The sequence below is a fragment of the Clupea harengus genome, chromosome 13 (genome assembly GCF_900700415.2).
Source record: "Clupea harengus chromosome 13, Ch_v2.0.2, whole genome shotgun sequence".
NCBI lineage: Eukaryota > Metazoa > Chordata > Actinopteri > Clupeiformes > Clupeidae > Clupea > Clupea harengus.
This window is the reverse complement of record NC_045164.1, coordinates 7,320,942-7,338,441: the sequence shown is the minus strand read 5'-3', so window position 1 is coordinate 7,338,441 and position 17,500 is coordinate 7,320,942. Positions and strand designations below refer to the sequence as shown.

At 44.7% G+C, this 17,500-nt stretch overlaps 1 protein-coding gene across 1 annotated transcript in view; it reads left to right on the top strand.

Annotated features, from left to right (window-relative positions):
- cdh23 (cadherin-related 23) overlaps window positions 1–17,500 on the top strand; it is a 197,855-nt gene that overhangs the window by 40,519 nt on the left and 139,836 nt on the right. The gene's annotated exons all lie outside the window — the stretch shown is intronic.

Genomic DNA, 17,500 nt, shown 5'->3' with positions numbered 1-17,500 from the left:
CACACACACACACACACACTTTCACACACACACTTTCACACACGCGTTCACATGTACATGTACATGCACACACAAATACACAAACACTCACACACACATCAATAGAAAAACAACCAATCGATACAGACATACAGACACACACCTTAAATACACCCCACAACATATCCTCTCTTAAAGCTGACCCATACCTGAGGCGTGTGCTTTCTGTTGTTTATTCTTGCTGCCTGTATACCTCATTAGTCAATACATGCCCATCATGAGCTGGGGCAATGCAGGGGTTGTTTGTGTTTGTGTTTGTGTTTGTGTTTGTGTTGGGCTGTGTGGGGAGAACCACCAAGAGTGTTTCACTTCAGGCTGAAATGTCAGCGGTGCCCCTTCACCCTCTGAAAACAAGGAGAAGATGTGTTCCGTATGAAAGATAATGGGTGGGGATAAAGGGTGCTTAGTCTTAGTGGTGTGTCTGGAGTTGGCATTCTGGTGGTGTGATATGTATCATGCAGGAGGGACTACTGCAGTGGAAACATAAACACACACACACACACACACACACACACATACACACAAACACACACACACACACACACACACACACACACACACACACACACACACACACAGCTAGACACACACATGTACACACACACGATGCTTAAGACAATCTGCTCTGTCTTTTTTTCTAACCCCTCTCTGTTCACCGCTGTCCTCCTCTCCTTCTCTAGTCCCCTTCTCCCTTCTCCATCTAATCCTTGATATGAGGTAATTGGCAGAGCTGAGCATTCAACTTCAAACAGGACTGAAACAGGACACACAACAAAAGCACACACACGTACATACACACACATACAGAGAGTATGTCACGCACTGTGCACATGTGTATATAGAAATCTATTTTTGTTTATTGTATGTTGCCTGCATACAACACACACCTTCTTTGCACCAAATCTTCAAAGTACCTTCTTCACTTCTCTCTCTCTCACACTCACACACACACACACACACGCACACTCATGCCCATTTTCACACCCCATTTCTCTGTGGTCTCCGCCTGTCTCTCAGTCAGAATAAAGATGAGGTTAGTCCTGTTTAAGCGAGTCCGGTTAGGCTTGCACCAAGAGAGCAATCAAAAGATTTTCTCATCAGACATGCAGAGCCAGCACAAAATAAAAACATTAAACGTATGGGTCTTAAACAAAAATTACTTTTTAATATCAGGAGAGAATGTAAAGTGTGTTATAAGCAGTTGTCAGTTCTCATGTCACTAATGTCAGTATAGAATATAAAAAATACATCTGGTCTGACATTATGTGTCATCCATGCACATTTCGCAGCATATAGCTCTGTACCCAAAACCAAAGCAAAATTCATTTTCTGCAGCCAGTGTGTGTTGTACAGAAACATTGCTGGGGACAGGTAAAGCTGTTTCGCTGGAGCCAAGTAAAGGATGAGCCTCTCCCCTCCGTTCAGTCCTGATTGCTCTCTGTCTGCTCCCTCTCTCTCTCTCTCTCCCTCTCTCTCTCTCTCCGTTCCTCCCTCCCTCCCTCTTTTTTCACTCTCATCGTCTTCCTGCCCAACTTTCTCTCGGCTGCTGCATTTTGATGGCCTCATTACCTCCCTGACCCCCGATGACCTCGGCCGGGCAAAGAAGACACACTGCCACATCACTTCATCAAGCTGTCACTCAGCAGAGCTGCCACACTCACTGGCCAATCACAGATTACACAAGCATCAGAGGCCGGGCTGTGTGTGTGTAGGTGGGGGTGGGATGGGGGGGTTATGTACCAGTGCAGAGAGGGGATACTGCAAAAGAGGGGGCGGGGTGGGGGGGGGGTGAAGGAGAGTGGAAAGAGCAAAGCAGAGGATGGAGGAGAAAACAAAAGAGAGACAAACAGAAAGAAAGAAAAAATTAATGCAAGACAGAAGCAAACATCACTTAAACAAAAGAATAAACAAAAGTAAAACTAAACAACAGAGATGGTTTAGAACTGAAGTACAGAATAAACTAAATATGAGAGAATGGTGAGAGACAAAGAAGTGTGTCCACCTGTGTGTGTGTGCGTGTGTGTGTGTGTGTGTGCACATGCACACTCCTGTGTGTCCACCTGTGTGTGTGTGCGTGTGTGTGTCGGATTGCATGTGTTTGTACAGTATGGTGATCTGTAACTGCCGGCGTAATTTGTGGTGCTATAAAGATGCTTGGAGAAGCCTGTATAAGTGAGCAGGTGGACTCTCAGCATTCTCTCTGTCAGCAGTAATGAGCTGGGTGAATTTACTGCTCCTTCCCTCTCCCTGTACTTGTGTGTGTGTGTGTGTTTATGAGTGTGTGTGTGTGTGTGTGTGTGTGTGTCTGTGTGTGTGTGTGTGTGTGTGTGTGTGTGTGTGTGTGTGTGTGTGTGTGTGTGTTTATTAGTGTGTGTGTGTGTGTGTGTGAGAGAGAGAGAGAGAGAGAGAGAGGGTGTGAGCAAGAGAGAGATAGAAGGAAGGAGAGAGGCAGGGCAAAAGGAGGGAGGTTGAGATAGGGGGAAAAAGACAAATGAGAGGAATTTCATAGCTAAAAACAATATATCAGTGCAGCACGCAGTGAATGGGATCTAAAGTAAAGGTAGTATGAGCTGCATACTGAGTGAATATGAATAATAAAAATCTCTCTGGAATGATGACAACATGTAGAAATAAGATTAATAGTGGCCATTACACGTGTGAAATGTATTTGAGGAAAGGGCAGAGAGAAAGTGTGTGTGTGTCTGTGGGTGCCTTTGTGTTTAAAGTGTGTGTATCTCTACACAGCCTGAATCCTGCTGCCTCTTGGGGAATTGATCCCCTGTCCTAAAAAAACACATACATACACACGCACGCACGCACGCACGCACACACACGCACACACACACACACACGCACACAAACTTGCCTCCTGGTGTGTGTCCACTGGGGTGTCAGAGACTCATCAATGCCATGAAATGTCATCGCTAATGACTTTTCTGAGCTCGCTTGCAGTGCAGATCCCCGCTGTTCTCTGAAACACACAAACTTTTCCATCTCCAACTGAGAACTAGTCTGCCCATGTCCCTGTCCATGTGGGCCCACATCCACCTCGTAAGGCTCATCTGTGTATAGCTGCCCCTCACCAGCCATTCAACCATCACTGGCTGAAAACCACATCTCCGAAAAGAATGACACCACCATTTTAGCCATCCGACCATCACGTAGAAGCAGAATAATACTCCCTTTACATGATGGTGGGATAATAGTGGAGGTAGGAGCAGAGATGGCCTGTTCCGTTTGAATATTATTTAGTGTCAGTGATGGTGCATAGGTGGTGTTTTTTATGGAAATTCTTGCCAGTTTAATGAAATCACAGCAGCAGGCAAAGCAGCAGGCAAACTCCACTGACCATGTTTTCTAAATGCTGTTTTCTCTCTCAAATGTTTTTCAAAGCCCTTGAGTCAATGCCAATCCAGTGGCATGTTCCCTCTCCCCTGAATGCCATATCCACCTTGATCATCTGGAGTGTGTTGGCAGTGTGTGTGTGTGTGTGTGTGTGTGTGTGTGCGTGCGTGTGTGTGTGTGTGTGTTTGAAGCTTGAAGCACAGGTTCAGCCCCCTGTGTGTTTGTGCTGATCCTTTTAAGAGAGGGTAGAGCAGTGCTCCTGTGATCCTCCCTCCCCAGCCAGTCAGTCTGCCTTGCCTGAAAGAGACCTCCCGGGGGCACTCTGGGCCAGGCGCCAGCCGAACCCGCTGCCCGCCCTGAAGCCTGCACTGGCACCACAACACAGGGGCGTGCCGGGGAGAGAGGTACAGCGCGGGCCACTGGGAGTGGAAGCTGACAGACTGGACAAATCAGATCAGTACGCTGCCACGCCACAGACCAGTCTGTCAGGAGAGCACAGCCTCCTGCCACCTCTGGTCAAGCTGGTGTCCATACTGACTGCAGCATGCCCCCAAGCCCACTGCATTTGTGGGTTATATCCACTTTTTATACTCATAGAAAGTTGGAAAATTCTACCAATATAGGAACACAATCTTTCTGATTTGAATCCCTCAGTATATGGCTTATCTCTTTCCCTGTGAGTTATCTATACATTCCAAGTGAACACCATGGTAACCACTAAGCATGTCTGAGCTTTGCCTCCTCGCTCTCTCCGCTCATCCCAGCCCGGAATTCAAACTTGTCACCATGGCACCCAAGTGGAGCCTCTTTTTGACAGTAAATAATGGGGAAAAAAGAGGATTCTCTCCTATAGAAAACCACGGATCCATGAAGCAAGGGAGTGAGGCAGGGGAAAGAGAGTGGGAAATAGAAAAGAGGCAGGAATCCCATCCCCTTCCTGTCCTTCTGTCTGAAAATAGAGCTGGTCATCCCTATCCATCTGTCTGTCAGAAACGACCTACCTGGGCTGATTAGAAGGTAAATCGGGGAGATGTGCTTTCAAAGGTGTGGGTGAATATGGATGACTCTGGACCGCAGGCACTCTCGAGTGCGTCTCTGTTTGCTTGACCATCTGCTCGAAGAGATGCAATTTTGAAGTAGCTGAGATAATCCTCGCCGTGCAGCCAAGCACATGAAATGTCCTGTACTCACTGGGTGAGAGAAAAGGAGCACCTTTGTGCGTGTGTGTGTGTGTGTGTGAGTGAGGGTGAGTGTGTGTGTGTGTGTATATTGTAACAACCCCCTCAGGAGTAAATGGCTGTGAAGAGAGTCATCACACGTCAGTCAATTGGCTGAGAGACGGTAGCCGGCTCTGGAACAGTTTACGGCACATTGTTTCTAGTTGGGTGGTTAGCTTCAACAATACGGGCCCTCTGATGCTCTATGACGCTAAATCACACCCCCCCCCCCCCTCCCCCCTCCGCCCATCCATTTATGTACCCTCAACCTCACCACCACCCCAGCCTTACCTCTGCCTTCTCTGTCTTTATCTTTGTGTCATTTACTTTAGCCGCTTGAGCATGAAGAACACCTTTGATTTGTGTGTGTGTGTGTGTGTGTGTGTGTGTGTGTGTGTGTGTGTGTGTGTGTGTGTCTGTGCGCTTCACCGAGAGTGTGCGTATGTGTGTGGAGCCGAATGTCCTTGTATGCCTTTGTGTGTACATTTGTGTACACTTGTGTGTGTGTGTGCGTGTTTTTAGTGGGCAAATAATTCGTGTTGGTATATATTTTATGTTTGTAGACCATGTAGCGAAGGGAGAGCAGGGTCACCCTACCCGGACTCGAACCCAGGTCTACAGGGTGCCAAACATGCTCTCTGACCTTAGGTGGCAAGGTAAAGGAGTTATGCTCACCAGACAGACAGCTCACAGACCATGAATGTACGGGAGTATGTGCCATTGAGTGCATGTCCAAGATGTATATATGAGTATGATCTGAGCATGTGTACATGAGGTGGATGTATATATGAGTATGATCTGAGCATGTGTACATGAGGTGGATGTATGATCTGAGTATGTGTACATGAGGTGGATGTATGATCTGAGTATGATCTGATCATGAGTATACTATGAGGTGGTTGTATATATGAGTATGATCTGATCATGAGTATACTATGAGGTGGATGTATATATGAGTATGATCTGAGCATGAGTATACTATGAGGTGGATGTATATATGAGTATGATCTGAGCATGAGTATAGGTCTATGTGTGAACTCCCCTGTCAGAGGCAGCTGTTGTTTGTCTGACCACCACTGCGTTCGCTCTGCAAGGCGTTCAGAGAGAGCACAAGGTAGCACTTTATTTGGATAGTGCGCCTACAGCGACTTTAGAGATGGTTTGTTGAAATTTGGGTTCAGGCTTCAGTTCAGTCGTTCACCAACCCCCTAACCTTACCCTTGAATTGTAGTTATCGGAGATTCAACAGATAAATTGTTTATAATCTGTAGATAGTCTACGGGACAATCCAAATAAAATAGAAAGAGTGATGGGGAGAGAGAGACAGAGAGAGAGCGAGAGAAGAGTGAGGGAGAGAAAAACAGAGAGAGAGAAAGAGAGAGAGAGAGGGAGAGAGAGAGAGGTGCTGGCTCTGTGAAAAGCCATTAAAGTTTGATTCGCCCAGCCCTCTCTTTTTGAATAAATAACCCTGTCATTCCCCTCGTCTTTTTTCCAACTTCTTTTCCCCTTCACCTCCCTCTCTCCGTTATTCACCCAGACCCACACATGCACTGGGTTGAGTTTCAGGACAGTCTCTAGAATATGACATGCCATATATAGTGTGTGTGTGTGTGTGTGTGTGTGTGTGTGTGTGTGTGTGTGTGTGTGTGTGTGTGTGTGTGTGTGTGTGTGTGTGTGTGTGTGTGTGTGTGTGTGTGTGTGTGTGTGTGTGTGTGTGTGTGTGTGCAACTATAGGTAGAGCTAGTACTTGAAAAATGTCATGTACCACTACCCTGTGCTACCTGGTGTCGCAAAGGTCATGGGTTAAGGTTAAGGCTACGGTTATGTATAAACCTATATCTAGTGCGACCATAACTCAGGATTCCTCTGTTTAAATGTAAGGCTCTCGCTTTTCTGTCACATGTGTATGATGGTGCGTCTGTGAATATATCTAAGTATGCTTGTGTGTGTGTGCGTGTGTGTGCGTGTGCAGGCATGCAAACAATCTTTTGAATGTATCTATATACATATTGATAACTAGGTATCATCTATCCTCATGTGTTTGTGTGCATTTCTAAATCACAATATTCTCCAGTGATATAAAACATATGGATTGGCATCGAGAATCTTCTCTTTTTGCCCATTTCAACATCACCATCCCCCTTCCAGTCCCATGTGTGTCTGGAAGAATCCAAATGTTCTTCTCTTTCTCTTTCTCTTTACATTTCGCCTCCTCTACCTCTTTCTCTTCCCCCCTTTATGTCTCTCTCTCTCTCTCTCTCTTGCACTATCCCTCTGTGTCTCTCCTCCTCGTGCTCTCTCTCTCTCTCTCTATCCCTCTGTTTGTATCCTCCTTTCTCTCTCTCTATCTCTCTATTCCTCTCCTCCTCGCTCTCTCTCTCTCCTCCGACGGAGGCTTGATTTGCCCTAATAGAGCTTTATAGCTTTTCCAATTTGCTCAAATCTGTTTTGGCTGTCACACGGCGTAGCTGAGAGGAAGAGGGAGACAGAGAGAGAGGGATAGAGAGAGAAAATGCAAAAGGCAGAGAGCAAATGATGGAGAGGATGTGATGAGTATGAGGAAGAGAGGGAGATGAAAAGGAAGATGAGAAAAAGAATATAGGCAGTCGGCACCTTTTTCCTCTCCATTTTTTTGTCTCGGCTGTTGTTGTTCTGAGACAAAGTCCTCCCCTTCCTAAAGGCCCTCTCCTTTCAGATAATACTTTCCTTTCCCCTAATAACACACATATATGAAACTCCATCTACTTTCACAAGTGATTCATTCAGCTATCTTGATTAGGAACTCTTTAGATTCCGGACTTTTAAAAGTGCCTGAACTTCCTATGGTTCCACTTGGTGACTGAACTAGCTGCTTATTTAGAGTCAAGGTGCAGGGACCCAGATGTGTAATGATGTAGGCTTGCAGGGTGGAGCACCCCCCTGTGCATTATATTAATAATGCATGAGGCCGTACACCTAACAGTACCGGAATCAAGCCCACAGTTCCACAGCAACTTACCCCATATGGAGTGACATGGTGGAAAAGAGACTTGTGCTGGGGCAGAGAGAGGGATAGAGAGAAAAATAGAGCTATACAGAGAGAGAGAAGGAAAGGAAGGGTGAGACACATACGGAGAGAGGGGAGAGAGCGATAAAGAGAGAGAAGGATAGGGAGACAGATGGAGGGAATGAGAGAGCAAGAGGCTGAGGTCGTGGGGTGGCTGTGAATGCAATCAGAGCTCTATTCAGCCTCCCCTGCTCTTCTCTTCCCCTCTCTCACTCCCTTGCTCCTTTCCTTTACCTCTTGCTATATAGAAATGAAAACTTCTCTTAGATTGGTGCGGTCATGGTGAGCAGGTCATGGTGCATAATGCATGGTGCAACGTGATGAGATATATATACGTCAGGGACAAAACTGGGGTCCTTGGGGGTGTGGCCCCATAATTGCTCTGCTTAATTCCCACAATCATAAAGTTTCACAGGAATTGTGATCAAAATCTCTGTTAGTTCATCAACACTTTGGAAGTCCATGCTTCAATGTGCCGTTCCGATGGATAGTTGATTATCCTGATTCTGCTAATCGCCGCTGAAATGCGCCTCTCATCCTCTTAGCTCCTCGCTTTAAGCAGGACTCCTCAGCAGCTGGGACAGATGGCCAGACGCCTGAGCAATAGACGTGTTTGACAAACATTCACAGCCCGATCAATCTGACGTGAATCAATCGGCTGTGGAATCAATCGTTTTGCAGCGTCTCCGCCGTCACTCTGGTCCAACTGGCCATTGCTAAAGCCTTTGTCATTCATTCGTGGCTACACCCACCCTCACCCAACACCCCACCTCTCTGTTTTGACCCCCTCCCTCTCCCCAAATTCCACCCATCTTCCCTGGAGTCTCTGTCAGAAGTCCCTTTGATCTTTAATTGAGTCATGCTCCCTGGACCCCCGTTCCACTCCTCCCCTCTACCTCTCTTTCTCCTTGGAGAGGTTTGAGAAAGAGGGAATTTGAAAAAGAGAGGAAGAGAGAGAGAGAGAGAGGAAGATATAGAATGAACAGAGGAAGTATGAAGGAGAAAGGGAGAACTCTCTCTCACACCAATTTTTCCACTAGTATTAGTACCACAATCCTGTGGCTGGAAGATTATATTATGGTACATCACTTGACAAAGCAGATGAAGTTACATGTGAGATGCACACAGCCACACAATGGTTAAATAGGTTATTCCTCCACTAAGCCAATACTCACATTTGAGATTTGACAGAGTTCCTTTATTTCCCACATGGTACTCTTTCGGTACTTAGTACCAGTCCGTGCTACCTTAGGGCATTTGTCTATGTAGCGTTTTTCCTGAGTGCCTGATCTTTTCAGTCGGTCCCAGTGAGGAGAGAGTGTATGCGGCCGCATGCGACAGCCTAGAGAGAAAGCGCTGCACCCACCTTTTTTGTGCGCCCACTCCGAGCGCTTACAGTTGAACGTTTGTGAACTTTTAAGAGAGGTGCTGGTGTCGTCACACAGGGCCAATGCTAGTCATATAACGGCGGTGGTGATACGTTGTCAAGATATTGTTGTCGTCGAAAACAAATAAAGCAGCATGGGAGCGTTGCGAAGACGCGCTGCCCAGCGCTTTTCTACACATGTCTTTACTTCTTCACACTTCTGTTTGTCTGTAATTATGCTCTCAATAACTGTGTGTCACTACGGAACTGTGTCACTGAAAAAATCTGCTTTTTCTGCTGAGTCCGAGCAAGTTATTCAGTACAGGAAAGACTTAACAGTCTGTTGTTTCTGACTCTAACCCTACCTGCCACTTACACTGTCCACCTGACAGGCTGGTCCACACCATTGACTGGCTGTGTCTATTACTCAGGCTGACCAGGTCAGCACAGCGCCCCAAATAAAAGCCCACAGGACAGCAAACATGCCTGTCTCCTACTCGACACTAAAAGGTGTTACCTGGACTCGTTGTCTGTTGTGAGGCACTGGACTGACAGATCTGTTGTCTTCTGTCGACATGCTGACGACCTCAGCCGTCAGTTCGATATTTCAAGAAAGTGTCTTTGTCTCTGGACACAATCACATGTCATCAAGTGTCAGTGGAATAGCAGCATTGCTATGCATGAGACTGAGAAGCCTTCACCAGTGTTTATGCTCTGCTCATGCATACTAAGAGAGTTTTGCGACACGCTGGGTTTCTCCTCAACGGACATTTTTAGAGGGTTTGTGGGTTGACTGTAAGGTAGTGTGGTGACCACGTCTGGCTGAGGGATCTTTATTGGTAGAGACGGGATCTAAGTGCCGTCACTTGTGCAGACCTGGTGAATTTTGCCTCTCAGCGTTATCAGTCAAATGTCTTTTTTTTCTCTCTCTCCATCTCTCTCTCTCTCTCTCTGCCTATCTCTCCCTTTCCTTCTCTCTTCTCTCCGTCTCGCTCTCTCTTTGTCATCAATGTGTTTGATTTCATTGACTTTTGATTTATTGTAAAATAATGCTTGAGAAAGGAGTTGTGAGCTTGAGAGAGACAGACATGAGAGAGAGAGAGAGAGAGAGAGAGAGAGTGAGTCATGTGTGTGTGTGTCTGTGTGTGCGAGGAGTCATGAATCTTCTTTTTCCTCCATTTCATTTGTATCGTTTTAGCATGTCCCGTCAGTTTAATTTGATCCATTTAGGCTGACATTGCGCCACTAATGTGGAACATCCCCAGCAGCTTCTCCTGTGGGCTGTGCAGGCAAGCAGTGAGAGGCAAGGAAGTGAGAGGGAAAGGGAGAGAGACTTGACTTTTAAAAAAACGTTATTTAAAAAACCATCAAAACCCAACATAAACAAATTAGTCTACATCGCTAGTTTAATACAAGCCTATCAGAGGAGGCTAATGGCAACTGTTCCTCCCCCCACACCCCATTTGTCCTGATACTGATGGAGTAAGGGAGAGAAATAAAGAGGAAAGGAAAATGAAGCGATGGTGATAGAGTAAGAGAAAATGGTAAATTAGCGGGACAGGGGAATAGGAGGTGTAGAGTGACATAGAGGAGGGGAGGGGGAGGAGAAGAGAAGAGGAGAGAAAGAGGGGTGAGTTGGATGGGAGGACATGTTGTACTGGGAGTAAGTTTGAGTAATACTCATAGTATTAGATAGTAGATAGTACTCATACTGTACACCAGGATTCTTCTGCACGTGGACTGCACTTTGTCAGTTAGACATCACTCGTGTCATTAGGTCACAATCCATTTGACAATTGTGTGTTTTAGCCGTAGAGTTCCTCCTTATGGTCCCAAGAGACGTCAGACTTTTATTTGGGCTTTTAGTTCAGTCTGAGAGTCTGTGGTTTTGATCAGTGGAATTGGTGTTGATCTTTTGTTGTGTTTTATTCTATAAGTACTTTTATTTGGTTAACTTATGTATTTTAATGTTTTTTTATCTATTTATATCATATTTTATCTAATTCTAACTTGCTGGTCTTTTATTGTTTTGTTTACTCTTTTTACTCATATACACTACTTCGGTTCTTCTATTAGGTTTTTCATTTTTCTAGTTTTAGACGTTTATTTCCTTTTATGTCCTTTAATTCTTGTTTACTCGATTATGAAGCACTTTGGTACAACTTCTGGTGTTTTTAAATGTGCTACACAAATAAAGTCGACATGACTTGACTTGTAGACCTTCTCCCCTCATCATGATTCCCCTCCTGGTCCACTCTACGCCCTGCCCAGCCCAGCCCAGCCAGTGTGGTGAAAATCAAAGGTTCTTTTCCCTGTCCTTCTTTCCCCTATCTGCCGTCCCTCTTTTTCACTCTCTTCTCCCTCTGTCTCTTTCTTCCTCCCCGTTTATCACACTCCCTCCCTTACACCATCTCTTGCTTTTTCCCCTCCTTCTCTTCCATCTCCCACAGTCTCTACTTCTCACTCACCGTTGTTCTATTTCTTCCTCTCTTGCTCCCTTTCTTCCTCTCTCTCTATATCTCCTTCTATGTCTGTTTTATCCTCCCTCTCTTCTTCTTCTCTGTCTCCCCCTCTCTTTCTCATCCCTCCCTCTCACTCCCTCTTCCGCTCTCCATCTCTCTCGTCTCTCCCTCTCTCTTCATGTCCCCCTTTTTCTCTCTCTCTTTTCTCTCTCTCTTTCTCCTTGCTTTCCTCTCTCTCTTCTCTCTTCCCTCTGCTCCCTGCCCCACACCAGCTCCCCTCTGGTTCAGACGTCTGCTGCAGAGCTACATGAAGTGATTGCAAACTGGACTCCCCTCATCATGCTACAGCAGCCTCCCCACCCTCCCACCCCCACCCCCACCCCCGTCCTCACTGCCAATCAAAGAGGCTCCATGGCAGCCTCATTTTACGGGGGCCGCTGCAGGGGATGGCTACAGAGGGTCTCTTTTTCCAATCCCGCCCCTTTTCAAGAGGCAGCTTGAGAACACATGAAGAGATATAGGACATAGGTCTTCCTATATAAGTACTGTATATTTGCACAGTATTCAATATGTTATTTGTTCTGATTCCTTACATTTGGTATTTACGGTAATTACGAATGGTTCTGTGGTTGAAAATATATTTAATGGCTGATACACTGATTGTACACACGGATTATCTTTTTATTGGAGTTTTATATTCCAGAAGAGCAAACTAGTTTACAAGATGCCATTTCTTACTGGCATGTTAGAGGTAGCTGTGCTATCTGGAGCTGCAGAATAATGACACTTTTTCAGAAGACTTGCTGAAAACACATCAGAGACATGTGCTGATATCACAAGCACAATATACATGTTATTTGGGTTATTTGTTATGATTTTGTCCATATTCAGGGATAATTCATAGAGAACAATGGAAATTTATAAAGGACTTTAAACATAGTGTTTTTATAAAGTGTTTATAAAGTTTGACCACATTTTTGTATGTACATTACGGCTGTATACATTTTAGTTAAAGTTTATTATGACAGCTTATAACTTTTTCTGAGTTTTATATCCCAACCTTTGAAGAACTGTTTTTCCACTGAGATTTGAAACATTACTAGATGCCAGTTCATAATAAGATGCTACAGGCAGTAGTGATATCAGGAGCGGCAGGATAATTAAAATGGTTTGATTTTCGTTTTCATCCCTCTGTATGTTTTGCTCTCTTCCACTATCTCTTTCTCTATCCTCCTCTCCTCCTCTCCCTTTAATCTCCATTCCAACTCTTCCCATCTCCCTTATCTCTCTCTCTCTCTCTCTCTCACACTCACTCACTCACTCACTCACTCCATCTGTCTTATATTGAGAATAAGAAACTATCACGTCTTGACCATCAGCTCCCACTTTGATGCTGATGAAGCAAAGCTGCCCTGTCGCTGCCATTTCCATTTGATACTCAGTGACCGCGACACCCCCCGTCACATCTGGTCACCCGCAACAGGACCCTACTGTACCACTGCCCGTCCACTCTGTCTTTGAAGCGTCTACAGACTGATAAAAGAGAAGGGGTTCGTTGGCCGTGCTTGAGCCAGCGTTTTTGATATCTAATTGGATGGAGGGTAACTTGGGTCAGATCAAGGCTGTACCCTGTAAGTCCTGAACTTTGACCTTGTGCAGGAATAATGCATGTGGTGAAGCCATAGCGGAATAAAGATGGATGAGCGAGAAGTAGAAGGGAGGGGGAGGGAGAGAGAGAGAGAGAGAGAGAGAGAGAGAGAGAGAGAGAGAGAGAGAGAGAGAGAGAGAGAGAGAGAGGGATCTCAGGAGAGGAAGGTAGGGAAAGTGAGTGATAGCTGAACTCACTGTCAGGCGGCTGTCTTAGAAGTGTATATTTGATTGTGTGTGTGTCTGCGTCTGCGTCTGTATCTCTGTATCTCTGTGTTTGGTGGTTTTTCTATTCATGTATGTGCATGTGTGATGTAAAGGTAACTCCCAGTGTGGTGCAGCTTGTCTCGGAGATGTACGTGCTTGTACTGATGTGTGTGTGTGTGTCTCTCTGTGAGTGTGTGTGTGTGTGTGTCTCTCTGTTAGTGTACGCTGTAGACTTGCAGGCTCTGCCTGAAGCGCTAGAAGAAAAACATTGTTTTCTTCCGCTGATTTTTAGAGAAAGCACAGAGAAGACTTTCCTAATTGATCTATAGGACACTTCCCACCACTGTAAAATTACATTTAGTAAAAGATGACGCAGAGCGAGACGGAGGGGACATTGGGGGAAATCTAAGGTGAAGAACAGTGGCAGTGGCACAGGCACGAGCGAATTAGAGCACATTTAGCCATGTGAGGTTTCTCTTGTGAGGCCTGTAGTATGTCACAGAGAATCTACTAGTCTCTCTCTCTCTCCTCTCTCTCTCTCTCTTGTGTCCTTAGAGAACACCACTTTAGTTATATGTGGTATAATTAGCCAACAAGAGGGAGTTTAGGGTCACCTGGCAACACACACTGTGCATCGCCCCTTGGGACAAACAGTGCATGATGTGAACCACTGCTGCATTCAAACACATATGAGTTTCATATCTCAAATAGTTTTTCCAATGAGACGTTCAACACAGTATTGTGTGAATGCACCGCTCTGCTCATCGCCTTTACACCTCAGTGTAGACATACGTATGCTACCACTAAGAGATAATAATTATCGAAATGTTTTGAAATGAAAATGAAATAAATCACATTCACGAAATGAAACCGAAGCAGGTGTGATAGGGCTGGCTGTTACTCTGAGCTTAATCCCCAGTTGTTAAGGATGGTTTAGGGGGGTGTTAGCACGTCAGATGAGCCCATTCTCTCTGGAGTTAGACACGCTTCATTTCGCACACTCATCCCCTCAAGTGCTTAACGTAAGAAAGGAAAAGAGGAAGGAAGGGTCACAGGAGACTACACTGTGCAGTAAGGAGCTGCAGACAAGATATATATATATATATATATATATATATATATATATACTGTATATATATATATATATTTGAAACTATACCAGCTTGTCCTATTTCATTTCAATGGTCTTTTACACTTTGTGCCTGTGTGTTTAGCTAAAAAGTAGTTGTCCTACTCTTCTCAGTGATCTTCAACACAGAAAAATGTACGTTTTAACAACACTGCCAAAGTTTTCCAAAAAGTGTTCAACAAGAAGTAGTTGCCATGTATAAACCACAAACACCACACAGAGGTCTGAGAAGACTACGTGTGTGTGTATGTATGTGTGTGTGTGTGTGTGTGTGTGTGTGTGTGTGTGTGTGTGTGTGTGTGTGTGTGTGTGTGTGTGTGTGTGTGTGTGTGTGTGTGTGTGTGTGTGTGTGTGTGTGTGTGTGTGTGTGTGTGTGTGTGTGTGTGTGTGTGTTGCTGCTGTCCCATTAATTCCCCTCATTCCCCAACACTCTCTATCTCTGTCTCTCTGTCTCTCTCTCTCTCTCTCTCTCTCTCTCTCTCTGTCTCTCTCTCTCTCTCCCTCTCTCTCTCTCTGTCTCTCTCTCCCTCTCCCTCTCCCTCTCTCTCTCTCACTCTCCTCCCATTAATCAATTTCTCATCCTGATGCCATTTGCCAATGTTAATGTCAAAGCCTCTTTATTGAGCAGGGTCTTCAAAGACCCCATGACCCTGCTCTCTGGCTCTTCCTCTCTCCCTGTGTCTCTTTTTCACTGTTATGTTCCAGCTGGTCAATTTTAATTGTTTTAAGTGCTGATAAGTGTTGGCAAGAAGTATAAGATTTGCATATACCCATTGTGAAAATGCATTGCTTTCTATCTGTCTCCGTCTCTCATTCTTTCTCAGTCATTCTCTCTCTTTCTGTCTCTCTCTCACTCACTCACACACACACACACACACACGCACAAACCTGCCTTCCACACTTATGCACAGACACAAAGACAGACTAACAATGAAGTTCATTTCAGGACCGCTAAATGTATATATAATTAGATGTAATACCTATGCTACATAATTAACTTGAATAAAGCTCAGAACGTGTAAAGTTAATCAGATCCCACTCAGCCTTGAGCACTAATATAACTGGACTGGAAATTGCCTACATGAGTCACACTAAGGCAACTACATACTGCAGTTATAGCAACATTTCCCCTATATAACACTAATCAAGAAGGAATTAGACCTAATCTGCATGGTCAAGTGAATTTCTTCCCTCTCCCCTTGCGTCTCTCTCCCTGCACACACACACACTCACACACACACACACACACTCACAAAACTATCATTTTCTGTGCCTCTGGTCCCCTTCTCCTGTCTTCCTTCATGTCTTTATAAGAGCAGCTGTGGGCTGATTAAGGGAGAAGCGAGGGAGTGGAAGAGAGGGGGAGAGAGAAAGAGAGAGGATGGAGGATATGATAGAATAAAGAAATGAAGTCAGATTGCGCTGTCCCTTTTGGCCATGGCTGTTTATATGATAATCAGCTCACCTCTCATTTGCATTTAATTCTATTAAAAAATACATTTCTCCTTTAAAAAAAAAAAAAAACAGGAAAAGTAGAAAGGAAGAGAGGAATGGGAAATGAGGATGGAAAGAAGTGTGTCTGCGTGAGAGAGAGAGAGCGAGAGAGAGAGAGAGAGAAAGAGAGAGAGAGAGAAACCATCAGATAGAATTGTGGCAGACCCTTAAAGACAGAAAGAAAGGTAAAATGAAAGGAAGTCTTTCTGCTTCAACCTCTGCTGCTGAACAATAACAAATTAAATATAAGACATTTAACATAATACCATGGTTCCCAAAGTGTGTGTGTGTGTGGGGGGGGGGGGGGGGGGGAGTTGTTACAGCAAGGGGGCACGGCTTGAGGGTGAAAAAATGAAACGAGAACCCTAAACAACCAACTACTGGTCAAATGAAATATAGCAGAGCATAGTAGAATGAGAACCCTAAACAACCAGCTACTAGTTAAATGAAGTATGGCAGCACTCCTAAAGCATATTAGCCTCTAACTAACCTATTTGGTGATGAGTTTATAGCCTACTTTGTACTTATACAATATGGTCAGGGCCTACAGTTTAGGCTATATGTTAAAAAGGACAGCTAACCTAATTATTAATTCAATGGACATGAGCATGTCCATAGCCATAGTCATATGCATAGCCATAAGACCACAGGTCTGATCCGTTTTAAACAAGAACTCTGATCAAGTCAAATAAAAACATGTTTACCTGATAAAATACTTACATTTAACTGATTGATGAAATTAAATTGAAAATGTTCCACTGTTGTTGAAATGTAGAACCAATATTGTAGGAAATATGCAGCAATTTTTTGGGGGGAAGTTTTGGAGCCACTGGTATAACGAATGACTCTTCTATTGTGTCTGCAAGTACCCAAGTAAGGGCGAATCCCCAGACTGAGGGTTGAATTAAAATCAGTGTGCACAGACCATCAGACCACTGCTCAGACCAGAGTAATCTACTGGCTCTCTATCTCCGAAGCCTTCATGCGTGCTCCCTTGGAATGTGTTAACAGGATTGAACATTTCCACAATGATTTATTTACTTACGGTTAATTAGCAGCCACTGAACCAGAATGCGTGCACACACACACACACACACACACAAACAGACACATCCTGCACTCACTCTATTCCACTAACACACACACACACACACACACACACACACACACACACACATATTCACGCTGTCTTACACACACACACATGCATAAACACACGGGTGCGCAAAATTCTCTTATGTTGAACACTCGGCAGGTCACCTGTCATCTTTTCAAATGTCACATGAATGATGCTCAGTCATACTCATAAAACTGAGCAGTAGCCATGTTATACAACAGCAAATCTGCAGCACTGTAATTTAAGACCATTCATAAAGTTATGCTGGCAGTAGTGATTAGCATGTCAGTAGGTCCATTAGCGTGGTGTTATTGCCCACCATGTTTCACGTCCAACACCATGGAAATGGACAGGCTTTTTAGATTACCCATGCAATTATATAAGACAACTCCATTCATGATATACATGTCTGTCCAAACATGGTTGAGATT